The sequence below is a fragment of the Sinocyclocheilus rhinocerous genome, unplaced genomic scaffold (genome assembly GCF_001515625.1).
Source record: "Sinocyclocheilus rhinocerous isolate Xijiao unplaced genomic scaffold, SAMN03320098_v1.1 scaffold1871, whole genome shotgun sequence".
NCBI classification, from domain to species: Eukaryota; Metazoa; Chordata; class Actinopteri; order Cypriniformes; family Cyprinidae; genus Sinocyclocheilus; species Sinocyclocheilus rhinocerous.
The window spans coordinates 24,151-38,044 of record NW_015665799.1 but is presented as its reverse complement, the minus strand read 5'-3'; the positions used below and the strand labels follow the sequence as shown (position 1 = coordinate 38,044).

Sequence of the window (13,894 nt, the reverse complement as noted above, 5' to 3'; positions counted from 1 at the left end):
AGGAACATGAATGCGTGACAGATGGCGAGTCCAGGGCGCCATTTTGAGTGTGGCACATACAGCCTCATAAGACCACAGAAATAAAACAAAAGGGTAGAATGGCAATTACCAAGAAACATTCTTAATGAAATGTGCGTTTACTGGCATAGTCATTCGAATTACTTTCTTTTTTTTACTATTTACAAAGTTTGACAAAATTTCTCTATTCATGAGGATAAAGCGCCACCTCTTTACAGTCTATGAGCGCCACACGGTGTTGTCACGTAATACCAGGTTTATACATTTTAATGCACAAAATGTTATATGTTACATGTACTTACACTTGTAGTACACTTGAACCCACTTGTCGATGAAAGATGGGTTCAAGTGTACTCCAACGGCAACTACAGTTTTAAATACAGAAATATGTTAAAAGTGCATTTTTGTTTATAATCAGGGTGTCTCAAAATGTACACTTAGATGTTCTTAAGATTATCGTAAGAAGTACTGAAGAATATTTTTAGTAGATTAAGTACACAATTAGTGCATGAAAATAGAGCACTTTAAAGGGTCATGAAACCCCAGAGTACTTTTTCTGAGATTTTAGCAGGTGTTTGTGTTGCAGATCATAGAAGACAATGTTAGCATTCGATAGTTCTAACTGTAGGAGAAAACTGGTTAATTTTAAGCTTTTTTTTTTTGCGCTATTTTCATCTTCCGGGTTTAAAATCTACATCGTGTTGACGTCACAATTTGTGACGTGGCAATGCACTATAGTACATCGATGACGTGTCGGTGTCTATTAAATTATTCATGAGACTGCGTTTTCTTATCCAATGAGAAGACGCTTCGCTTAATTATTCACAACAGCATGTGTTGATTTGCTATGACAGACGCTTCAGACTGCGAGACCGCGTACATTATCTGAGAGAAACGTTCATGGATCGAAGGAGAGTGTTTGTTTTTGCTTTGTAATAAGAGTTCGGCACAAATGTGATTCATTCACTTAGTGAGTGTAACCATTTTTACAGCTCCGTGACACAACCCGTCAAACGGCTTATATAAACGCAGCAGAATAAGCCTAAAGTTATCAGAGTTGCAACAGCGCGTTCATATATATGTTTTCGATGCAGAGTGCAAATGGCTGTGCATTTATTTGTGTTTTTAACTCGATGGGAGCGGAATGAAACCGTCTGAAACCGAAGCTGTTTGTCTCCCCTCTTCCCCCTCTGCTCCTCAGCGCACCACGCCCACTTTTTTTAGCGTTTTTTAAAACTGTGGTGAGAACTAACCAGTGCTGAAACAGGGGGTTTCATGACCCTTTAAGTACACTATGTGCACTTTTTTCTCCTGGGAAAACCTTCAGCTCATTTGTAAGCTACAGTTCCTTTCATATAGAAGGCCGTCACCGAAAATGGCATTGTGAATCCTGAAAATGTACAAGTATGTGAGTTTGTTTATAGAACACTGTTGTCACTGCTGCAAACTCCCATATATAGCCTACAATTATTCAAAATTTACCTGCAGCCAGTATAGGCCCCTCCCCTAGTGTACCTTGGCTTCAGCCCCCATGAACTCCAATGAACGGAGTTCATTGAAGATACCCTTACTACAACAAAAAAAATACAAATAAATAGAAAAAGAACTGAGCGATACAAACTAGTCTAGAATTGCATGCAAAACTGTAAAAGAGAATAACAAAACACAATAAAACTGAATATTAGAAACGAAACTCTCGGAATACATACTGTTTATGTAATTATATTTATTATATAATTACAAAAAAGCAGAAAATACACTGGGTTCTGAGACTGGTGTAAGCTCCAAAATCCCACGGTGGTCCAGTGAGGTCTCTAAAGGAGAATGAGAGTGGTGACACTTGCTTCCCTCATGGGTCACACATGTGTCTCTTCACCCCTCCATGGACAAGCTATAATAACCTAAAAATGTTAGTCCCAACACTCTAAAAAATGCTGGGTTAAATATAACCCAGCGCTGGGTTAAAAAGAGACAAACCCAACTATTGGGTTGTTTTGACCCAGCATTTTTTAGAGTGTATGGTAGAGGCTCTCTCATCTCCCACTCACAACAGGTGCTGATGATCTCCTCGCTCATCTTAAGACCAGGTACAGTCCCAGCCCACGTCTATAGCCAATCTGTGTATGCTGATGTAGAAATCTGGAAAACGGTTGAACATCTGTTCATTGAATCCCCTCACTAGATTAACATGGAACTTGAGATACATTAATGGGAGAGAAATTTAAGCAAGGAAAGGCTTGTAATGCACTACATTAAAATGAAAACTCAATGTTTTCTTTAACCTGTAACAAAAAGCTTTAAACATTGAAGTCATATTTTAGGTCATTTAGGATTATGATGCACTTTAAGTCTCTGAGAAACACGAATCTATACTCTCGATACAATTAATTTGCATTAGATTGACTTAAAATGATTGGTTAAAATAGACCAACTTGACATTAGTAATATTTCATTATCTTAAGACAAGAACAGAAATAAGTGAGATCTGGATCAAATTTTAGTTGTATTTTTGTATGTCTTACACATGAACCAGTTTGTTGCGGTAAGTACGCAGCAGGCCAATTAAGTCCTCCGGAAAAGTTTTGTCTATTTTTGGCCATTCACCTGAAAGCTGCAAATACAACACAAGGGTATTACACTAAGAAATGTTCAGTTAGTAAACAGTTACCAAATTGTTGTGATCATCAGGTAAGTCATTAATATTTTATGAACACAGTTTAGCAAGGAAAGCTGATATTCTGTTGTTGGATATTTCTCCCCACCTCTGATTTCCATTTACTAAATGTTTTGCCTTTTGAGTTGCTCTCTGCACATTTACAAAGCTTGAAAAACTTTTCAGAAAAGTTTTCGTTCTGGACTTGCTCAGTCTTTCCAAGTATCTCAAGAACTTTAGTTTTCCTAAAGAAAAGAGCAGACAAAGAGCACATCAAGCAAAAACACACAGAGACTTGTACAGAGCTGTTTATGTCAGAGTATGAAGGTGAGAACAGTGTGTGAAGTAATGGAGAGAAATAGAATCAAAGTCAAAATAATAAAGTAAAAAGCTTTTTTCTCCTACACAGCCCCTTTTTGTCCATTTTTGTCCTTTTTATCGATGAAGGCCTTTTCGACGGCTTCTACTCCTGTTAGGCCTTTTTCAGCTTTCCAAATTTGGCAAGCTTTTGAAATATCAGTGTAGTACTGGACTTCAGGTCGATCGCCCACTTTCCTCAGCACTTCCTCTGTTCTGAATGAACAAAGAAAGCAAGTAAATTTAGCAGCATATCTTTTGCATAAATGCATATCAAGCCAGCATACACCATACATGTATTTTTCTTCCAGATTAGGACACAAGCACAAATTGTATAAATGCAGGGGTTAGTTGGGGAACATCTGATTGAAGGATAAAAGTATACATAACATAATCTTTAAAGAAAAAGTACTACATTAACCATATTTATGAATTTTCATTTAACTGCACAGAACAGCATACCGTTATTAGACATAAAACACCTTTTATAACTTACATTTTTTTATTCCAGAAATAAGGGTGTTTTAGGACCTCATCAATGGCTGGGTCATTGTTGATCATCCAGTCAATGAGATCCTGGGCTACAATATCTAGCACATCATTCTGCATGTCACAATCCTCTATGACCAGATGTTTCCCACCAGAGAGGATGTAGTACACCAACATCCCAGCAGCCTGCAAGAAATGGAGCGGACTGTGAAGAACATGCTGATCTACATTAACAATCATGCATTTGGCAGATGCATTTATCCAAAGTGACTTCAGACTCAAGGTAAACATTTGATCAGTTGTGAAGGTGCTTTATTCATAAAGTCATGCTCAGTGGTTGTTGTGTTGAGATCACATGACAAGCTGAATATATATTTGTAGACTCCATGTAGAATACTGTATATCATCTTTTTCACTGGTTTGACCTTAAGCCTTAATTCATATCAAATGAGTGGCAATCCTTTTTTTTGGCTAAATATTTTTGCAGTTTCATTATGATAATCTGCTGTATATTTCACAAACCTTGATGTCAGAGCTCTTTGTATAATCATTCTCTTGGACACCAGCTCTCTCTGTATTGGCAGTTGTTTTTCCCTCCTCCAGTTTGATGTTTCTGCCAAAGCCGATAAGTCTAACATTTTCTTCAGAATCTGTTGAGAATAGAGTTTTAATTTTACATATAATAAAGACAGCATAATATTATGACATTCTGAGATATGCTGTAAAAAGTTAAAATAAAAATAAAGCAAACACACTTCATACCTATGATGATATTTCTAGGGTTTATATCACCATGTATCACTCCGGCCTGGTGAAGATCTCGAAGGCCAAAGAGCATCTCCTCCACTAGTTTTTTAAAATGATTTTTTAGTTGGTTGTCATTTTGTTGTTGGTCTATTTCTGGCTGATAACGATTTTCAATGTATTCGTCTAGATAGTAATCCCAAAGATTTACTGCTATATAAATATGATTTCTATCCTCTTCTATGGATACATATTTAATGATGTTCTTGCTCTCCAGCTCAGTATTTTTTAAATTATTAAATTCATTTGTGAAGTAAAGCATATTTTTTTGATTGTTACATCCACACTGAACTGCTACCAAAGTACCATCTTGCGAGAACCCAATGTATGTTTTTATTGCACCCGAAGTGCCAATGATAAAATTCTCATTTTTAATTAAGTACAAGTTTCCAATTTTATTTTTAGTCCTAAAATCTTTATTTTTAAAATTATTTAAGAGGGCCTTTGCCATTTCTTTTATATGGCTATTTTTCATAATGTTGATTCTGCATTTTGCAGAAAAATTAAATCTATAAAACTTTCCTCATAAATTTTTAGTTGGCCATAATTTTTATGTTGGTAGTATTTTTTTTTATTAGTAGTAATTTTCTTATAGGGCATTATTTTGTTACTGCTAGTCATTTTTTTATTAGTAGTAATTTTCTGATTGGGCATTGTTTTTTTATTGGTAGTAATCTTTTTATTAGTAGTAATTTTCTTATAGGGGATTATTTTGTTATTGGTAAAATTATTTTTATAATTTTTAAATAAGTCTCCGATTTTATTTTTAGTTCTAAAATATATTTTTAGATTATTTAAGAGCTTCTTTGCCATTTCTTTTATTTGGATATTTTGAATCATTTTTATATTTTCTTCAGCATGTTGAAGTAAAATAAAAACGATATAACTTTCCTTTCTGCTCCAAACGTAATTCCCTATGTCCCATATATCTATTTGCATGTTAGTCTTTTCTTCAGGAACAATGTAATCTGTGAAAGAAATAAAAATAAATCTTGTCAGACTGGTTGGTTTTGGGCACCTGTCATCTGGTCAGGCTGGTTTTGGAAAACCTGTTTAAACTAACTAAAATATCATTCTTTTTTTTCAGCACGAATATGGCCAAAATAAATGCAGCTTAATTAAATAATATCCTAATTAATCTAATGAAGTACATTAAAATGACACAAAATAATATAATTAAATATGTCCGTGGTATTGTGCTATCAGCATTCAAACGGGCCAACATCACTGGGCCAATCTACAGAGCCCCGTTTATATGACATGGAGACAGAAATACATTTATTTCAGCTACAAATTAAGAATTAGGTCCCTCATTTTAGTTAAATTGTGGCCAAGAATTGGCTCCCATGACTTATTTGTTTCCTTGTTTTAGTAAATCATTGCCACATTGTACTAATTTGCTTACTCATTTTGATTTAAATTAAAATAAAGTACAACATCACCATGATTTACTAAAATGAGGGAACAAATTAATAAGTCGTGGGAATTCTTAATTTGTGTCCATGATATATTTTCCCCCTCCATACCATACCAATCATCTCACGTACTACAGTCTAATTCTATACAATCTTATACATCATAAGCATCCAAAACAATTTACTCAAACAAATGAGATATTATATTAAATAAAGTTATATATCCAGGAACTTACCAAAAAACTTTGCGAACACTGAAGAATCTTATACATCATAAGCATCCAAAACAATTTACTCAAACAAATGAGATATTATATTAAATAAAGTTATATATCCAGGAACTTACCAAAAAACTTTGCGAACACTGAAGGCTGTCAGTCAGTCAGTCAGTCAGTCAGTTAGTCAGTCAGTCAGTCAGTCAGTGAGTGATCACGGAAGGGTGTAATCAGGGTTGACAGGTTTCAGAAAAATTCCCAGCCCAAAGCTGACTTAAAATCCGCCCAAAAGGAATGAGAACTAGCCCATTTTTTCTCTCATCCAATCACAATTAACAGCTGTGGGATTCCCATAAATGGCCTTATAATAAACTTTATGGTTATGATTATCAGTTTTTATTTTCATTTTGGTGCAACACTGGTATAAAAATGTGGCAGCACACATACAGTGTATGTATGTGCATACTATGATGATGAAATTACTTCACATACACTGTATATCCAAGCGTGCATAAAAATTAAAGTATACTTCAGACTTGAACCCTGTGTGATTCCCACAGGACACACTCATCGACTCCTCTTTTAATAATTTAACAATATCTTTACAGCCCTGATTTGATTAAATCTTGATTATCATGTGTTTTGAGTAGTGGTTGAATCCAGTGACATCACAAAACGAAATTCAACCAAATGTGTTTTTGTTACTACACCCACAGACTTTCTGTTGCAAACTTATTTACCTTTTCTTGTAATTAAAGTGAACATATAATCACTTTTTTTTTTAGCTTTAATCTGCGAATCTACTCAATGAACTGCAAAAGTTGGAATGAACTTATTATTAGACTAATCAAAAAATGGAGAACACAGTGTCCAGGGCATGTAGTTACAAAAAAATGTTTATTGTATGTAGTAAACACTTTGCAATTACACACACACACACACACACAGACACAGACACACGCACGCACGCACGCACACAGAGACAGACACACACACACAAAGAACAGAAAGATTATTCTGCCTCAGGATCAGGTCTTAGAGCTGGGTCCAGCCAGAGGACTTCATCTATGTCACAGGCAATTTTGTCCATTGCCAGTCAATGTCTGAATTTTTTAAAAGTTTTGCAGAAAGAGTGATTTTTTTGACAAATTTGTTTAGGCTATTCAGAATTTGGTTAAGATAATGGGGTTTAGTGTCTTAGCAACTGTGAAAAACTGCAAGTAATAATTCTAAGCACAGTGCTTAAATGTCGACAAGAATGATCGCTCCATTTCAAATAATGAGAAGTTTGATGTCGACTGTTAAAAGTGTAAATGCTTTTGGTATGTTGTGGTGTAATGTCCTCTCAGCATCTTCAATATTTCCAGCTCAAGTCTTTTGCCACTCTGTGTAAACTGATGAAAAAGTCTGGGAAGAGGTCAAAAATCCTCTTCTCTTCAAATACATTTCTGACATTTCTGTTAGAAACAAAAGAGGCAGAGTGAATTAACTGAAAAATAGAAGCATTACAGTCAGATAAACACACCAACACTTGACGACCTCCATATACATATTAATGAAACTGAACTGAAATGAGTACAAGGGTCAAATAACAGAAATAGAGATGTAACAGATCTGGATGAACTTTTTTGTCTCACTCACGCGCGCACCAGTTTGTTGCGCAAAACACGCAGCAGACCAAAAATGTCCTCCGGAAGCTTTTTGTTTATGTCTGTCCATATTTTTGAAAGCTGCAAATAAAAAAATACAATGTTTATGGCATTTGGCTAGCACAGATCTTTTAGTGGGCTGCATTGTTAGCAGTCCCAACACACCACTGAATGAACCAATATAATGTAGAGAGCAAAAAAAGGAAGGCTCTTGTTTTGTGTTTATGTAAATCTTTACAGTTTCTCACCTCTGATGGCCAATTAGAAAAGCTTTTTCCCCTCTGTGACCTCCTCCGCAGTGTTGAAGAGCTTCCAAAGGTTCATTAAATCCTCACCAACTATAGTAAGGATGTCATTTTTTCCTGAAGGACAACAAATGAGCAGACAAAGCCTGGTACATGATCCACATTTCATGTAAACTATGTTATGTAAAATAAAATTCATTTATTAATATATGCACTGCTGCTCAAAGTTTTGGAATAACTAAGATATTTTTATGTTTTTGAAAGATGTCTCTTCTGCTCACCAAGGCTGCATTTATTTAATATAAAATACAAAAAAACAGTAATACTGTGAAATATCATTACAATGTAAAATAACTGTTTTCTATTGTAATGTATGTTAAAATGTAGGCTAATTTATTTCTGTGATCAAAGCTGTATTTTCAGCATCATTACTCCAGTCTTCAGTGTCACATGATCCTTCAGAAATCATTCTAACATGATGATTTGCTGCTCAAGAAACAATGTTTTAACTGTTTTAAACAATTATCAATGTTGAAAACAGTTGTGCTGCTTCATATTTTTGTGGGAAATGCGGTACATTTTTTTGATGAATAGAAAGTAAAAAAACGCTTGAAATAGAAAAATTATGTAACATTATAAATGTCTTTACTGTCACTTTTGATCAATTTAATGCATCCTTGCTGAATAAACGTATTACCTTTTTTTTTTAATCTTACTTACCCCAGACTTTTGAATAGTGTATCATGGTTTTCACAAAAATATTAAGCAGCACAACTGTTTTCAACAATGACAATAATAAATGTTTTTAAGCAAAATAATTGGGATATTAAGATGATTTCTGAAGGATCATGTGACACTGAAAACTGGAGTAATGGAGTACCATATTTGATCAAATAAATGCAGCCTTCGTGAGCAAATGAATACATCTTTGTAACATCTTTGAATAACTTAGAACTTCTTTTCGTTCTCGATTTTCAGTTCGCTGAAGGCCTCATTAATGGTCAGTGCTGCTGCTGGGTCTGTTCCCTTTCTCTACGTAGAGTTTGCAAAGTTTTGCTAAAGTCTCATAGTTCTGGATTTCAGGCCTATCACGCAGCTTCCTAAGGACTGCATCTTTGCTGAAGGACAGAAAAACATGCAGGCATTGAGCAGGTCAGTTCAGAAACAGAACAAGGGTGAACGTTCAGAAAGTGCACATTAAACACAGCATACACTACATGCATGTTTCTATGAAGTACGTTGCGGTGATAGTTCACTGAAAAATACAATTCTGTCATCATTTACTCACCTTCATATTATTCCAAACCATTATGACTTTCTTTCTTTCAATATAGAAGACGGAAATATTGAATATTCTTGCCACACATTTTAATACATTGAAACTAAACGAGGTTTCAAATTGACAAAATAGCATCATAAAAGTGGTTCTTATGAGTGAACGGTGTGAGGATGAGTAAATAATTACAGAATTGTAATATTTGGGGGAACTATTCCTTTACGATTCTCAGACTCACAGCTCAAAAAAGATTCCAACCTAAAGAGACCAAAATCTAGAAACAAGATCCTGGCAGTGACTCAGAGGAGAGTCAAGAGTTATTTCTGTCAGAGTATCAGGCAAGAACAGCATCTGAAGAACTGGAAAGAAACAGAAGAAATTATTTCAAACAAGCAAGATGAAAAGAAATGCAGTGGAAAACCATGCATAAGATCAATCTCATAGAAGCAGGTGGTGAACATCATAATCAAGAACTGTGAAATATTCCTTCAGAAAGATGAAACAAATACATACTAGATTAACTAACCTTCACTTCACAGTGATAAAAACAATAAAAATTGCAAACGTCTACATCCCAGAAATAAGGGTGTCGCAGGACCTCATCAATAGTCAGTCTCTCTGTCGGTCTTTCTTGATCATCCATTTAAAGAGATCCTTTGCTACTGTATCTTGTAAATCTTCAAGAGAGTGCTGCCCTTTCTTGATGTTCTCCTCACGATCCTATGATAAAGCATTGGTGGTGAAATTGTAGAATTCTCGCCTGCCATGCGGGAGACCCGGGTCCGATTCCCGGCCAATGCAAGAACAGCCTCCTTGGGGAAGTCGTGGCCTAATGGTTAGAGAGTGGGACTCATAACCCAAAGGTTGCGAGTTCGAGTCTCCGGTCCGGCAGGAATTGTAGGTGGGGGGAGTGAATAACCAGCGCTCTCTTCCACCTTCAATACCACGACTGAGGTGCCCTTGAGCAAGGCACCGAAACCCCGACTGCTCCCCGGGCGCCGCAGCAAAAATGGCTGCCCACTGCTCTGGGTGTGTGTTCACTGCTGTGTGTGTGCGCACTTAGGATGGGTTAAATGCAGAGCACTAATTCCTAGTATGGGTAACCATACTTGGCCACATGTCACTTCACTTTCACTTTCACTTATGCCAAAGTCAGCCAGCCTTGCATTTTTTCCTGAATCTGTTGAGAGTATGTTACAGTTTTTAAGTCACCCGTATTCTTGAATAAATACAAAGTCTAACATTACTTTGATAAATCCCTTGTAAAACTACAAAAGCAGTAAAATCTATTTTTAATACCTATCAAAATATTTGCAGGCTTTATATCGCGATGTATCACTCCAGCACGGTGAAGAACTTGAAGGCCAAGAAGAATCTCCTTCACTATTTTCCTCAAAGCGGTGTCTTTGTCTTGTTGTTCTTCCTGACGAAGATTTTTCATGTAATCCTCGATATCATATTCACAAAGCTGTAGTGCAAGATAATAAAAGTCTTCATCCTCTGCTAAGTCCACGTACCTGACAATGTTCTTGCTTTCAAGATTTAAATCTCGTAGATGCTTTAGTTCATTTTCAAAGTAACTGCTTTCCTGTTGGTCCTTGATTATTCGTTTAATGGCCACCTCAGTGCCATCTTCCTTCAGGCCAAGATAAACCGTGCCACTTCCTCCAGAGCCAATAATGTATTTATTCCTTCTAGAAAAGTAGAGGTTCCCGACTTTCTTTCTGGAGGAATCTGTCCGGAGCTCCCCTATTTTACTTCTGTACTTCATTGAGGATGGGTTCCACCTGACGATATCATTCTCAGGTCTGTCTATCTGTGAGGATGGCCCTGCAAAATCCATTTTAGATAAAATCTGAAAATATATATATGGTTTAAATAAATAGTTTTCTTCATTTTTTCCTCTAATACCCTACCTGCAAGTTCTTGAATGACACCAGGGTTGATTTCTTGCAGTACTTTGTAAAAAGCAGATTTTACTGCAGGTCCTCCAGATTTGACAATGTCTAGAAGCTCTCTCAATTGAGTCTTTTTAGAAGTCTACACTTCCCAGGTAAGCTTTCTGTTTTCATACAGCTTATCAGTGATGGGCATCACAGATGTTACTCTCTGAATGAGAGCCTCATAGTTTGTGTCCACAAACTCAGCATCAAATATCAATCAGGCTATCAACCATTTCTCACCTTCAGTACCCGGTAAAAAACCAACAAATCAACTAGTAAGTCATCAAGTGAATTAGATCTGTGCCAATATTATTTCAAAGGTGGTGCATTGAAGTTGAAGTGAATATGAAACTTACACTGATGTTCCATTGTTCTTCTTCAGTGTAAAATTGCTAAGAAGACAAAAAAGTAATACAAAAATATTATCATGCTGCTTTATATTAATTATTGTATATTCTTAATCATTTAAATCAAAAACAAATGCAAAGTCATAGTCAAAACAGATTTTAACTGAAAGGTTGCACTAATCTACAAAGCAAGGGCACTTTACATGTTATAAGCATCAAGTTGGAGCGAGTTGTCACACTGTAATTTCTGTCAGCCAAAATAATTATTTTTTGTTGTTGTCATAATTGTTTTGCTTCCTACAATAGGCTGTTTAATTGCAGGTTCCATTGTGACAACTTACCCCGAGTAGTGTGACAACATGCCCCCTATCATGTTGTCACCAAAGTCATCGTACATTCAGTAGACAGTATTTTTATTTATTTATTTATTTAAGACTTTCGACTACAGTTCGTGATATAAACAGGTCGACTTTACTTATTTGAAATCGAAAGGAATTACTTTGCAAAACTGACCAAGAGCGCAGTCAGTCAAGCAGGGCACAATAATCCAGCAGCTAATAAACACTCATATTTGGTGCCATAAATACAGATGTGAGTTTCACATACCTCTAGTTTATTAATAATCACGTATAACTTCTATTCGTGCAGAAATCAGGACGCTAGACAGGTGAAACATGAAGCTACGATGAGGGCGGAAAAGGAAAACAAAGCAGCCAATCAGTGACAGCACACAACAACACGAGAGCTGTAGTTTCCAAGAAATCCACACCTCTACAGTTCAACAAACTCAGTTCTGCTTAGTTTTCTCAAATCGTCGTTATTACAAATGGAAGAGAGACATAACTGAGGTATGTAGTGGTAAATTATAACAACATTTACGTTTTGTGCTTGAGCAGCCCACTGTTGCTATGGTTACTTCCTGACGCGAACATTTGAGATTTACTGATATATTTGAAATATTAACACATTTTAAATGTTAAAAAACACTCAAGAGTCAGAAATCAATATAAAGAGTTTTATTCAAAATTCCAGTGCAAGATAAAAAAAAAAAAACTCTTAGAAACTAAAAACAAAATAAAATAAATGCTATAAATTGTATTGTATAGTGTGCAGTATGTGATCTTCAGAAGACACACTCTTTGACTGTTTTTACAAATCCTTTCACATTATACAAATGCAATTCATTTAGCATTACAACACTGAGTCAATGAATATACAACAAGCAAACAAGTTGAAAATATCAATATTGACTTTAGTTAAAAACATAAATTGCAACACTATGCAGGCTTTAAAAACCACCTTCAGTAGTTTAGAGCTGAAACCAATATTGTGGAGTTTAAAAATGTTTAGGGACCATTAAAACACCAATAATCAACATTAAGTGTAAAGCAATTGAGGCAGCAAAAGACTGAAAAGTTAAATATTTGCCTCCAAAAAAGTACATGATCAAAACTATGAAAACAAAAAGAAAGACCATGTACAGGTGTCTGCATGCAATTTCTCAGCATCTTCAATATTCCCAGCCCATTTCCACAGCCAGTCTATGTAAACTGATGAGGAAATCTGGAAACTCATCAATCATCTTCTTTTCATAGAACTCTTTTTCCCTATTAAAAGAGGTAGATCTTATAATATATAATATACAATATATAATATACGATAATAAATACAAAAATCATAGATGAAACTGGAGGTTTTCTTTGTTAAACTTGTATCCTGCAAAATGCTAGATTTACATATCGCCCCTTTTCTGTACTTACTGATGTCCCAGTGCATTGCGCAAATTCCGTAACAGTCCAAGCAAGTCATTGGGAAGATTTTTGCCAATTTTTGTCCATGTCTTAGGAGCCTGCAAATACAAAGTTACTTACACCTGGAGATCTCAGTGCAGGAAAATACAACCCTGTTTTTATAATCAATATAATTTACATTTACTGAAAATAATAATAATATATAATATTAAAAATAATATGAATCCCACATGTAGCACATAAAGACAGCACAAACCAGGTTTAGGTATGTTGCAACTGAACTTATTTAATGTAGTCTGGTTTGTATTTTCCTTCGCTTTGTGTATTTTGTTGTGTATTGTGAGGGCACATCACCTGTTCATGGTGGCATTTGTCTAATTTGCTTCTAACAAGTGATTCATGAATTTGTAAGTTGCACAGACTTGGAAGAAATGGAATGTGCTTCCTCTCCCTTTAAACATTGATGAGACTGTTGTTTATTTTGCTGTACTAAATATGCACCATTATATGGTTAAGTGCACTGATTTTCCCTTTCGTCCGAACATAAGAGACAACAACCTAGTTTGGGGTCACTGGTACTAGTACCATTTAAGAATCACTAATCTAGTTTGCTGTGCGGTTAATAGTCCAAACACAGCCTTAACTGAACCAATCAGCAATTTTAGCAAGGAGAGGAAAACACATCTCTTATGTTTAGGTGAAGAAATCATTGCTCACCTTTGTCTTCCAGTC

At 35.6% G+C, this 13,894-nt stretch overlaps 1 long non-coding RNA gene across 1 annotated transcript; it reads right to left on the bottom strand.

Annotated features, from left to right (window-relative positions):
* Window positions 1-12,533: 12,533 nt before the first annotated feature.
* Window positions 12,534-13,894, bottom strand: LOC107731477 (uncharacterized). Its single transcript, XR_001638773.1, has 3 exons — window positions 13,880-13,894; window positions 13,172-13,260; window positions 12,534-13,018 (listed from the first exon to the last, which is right to left on the bottom strand). It is a non-coding gene; the product is annotated as an uncharacterized LOC107731477 (long non-coding RNA).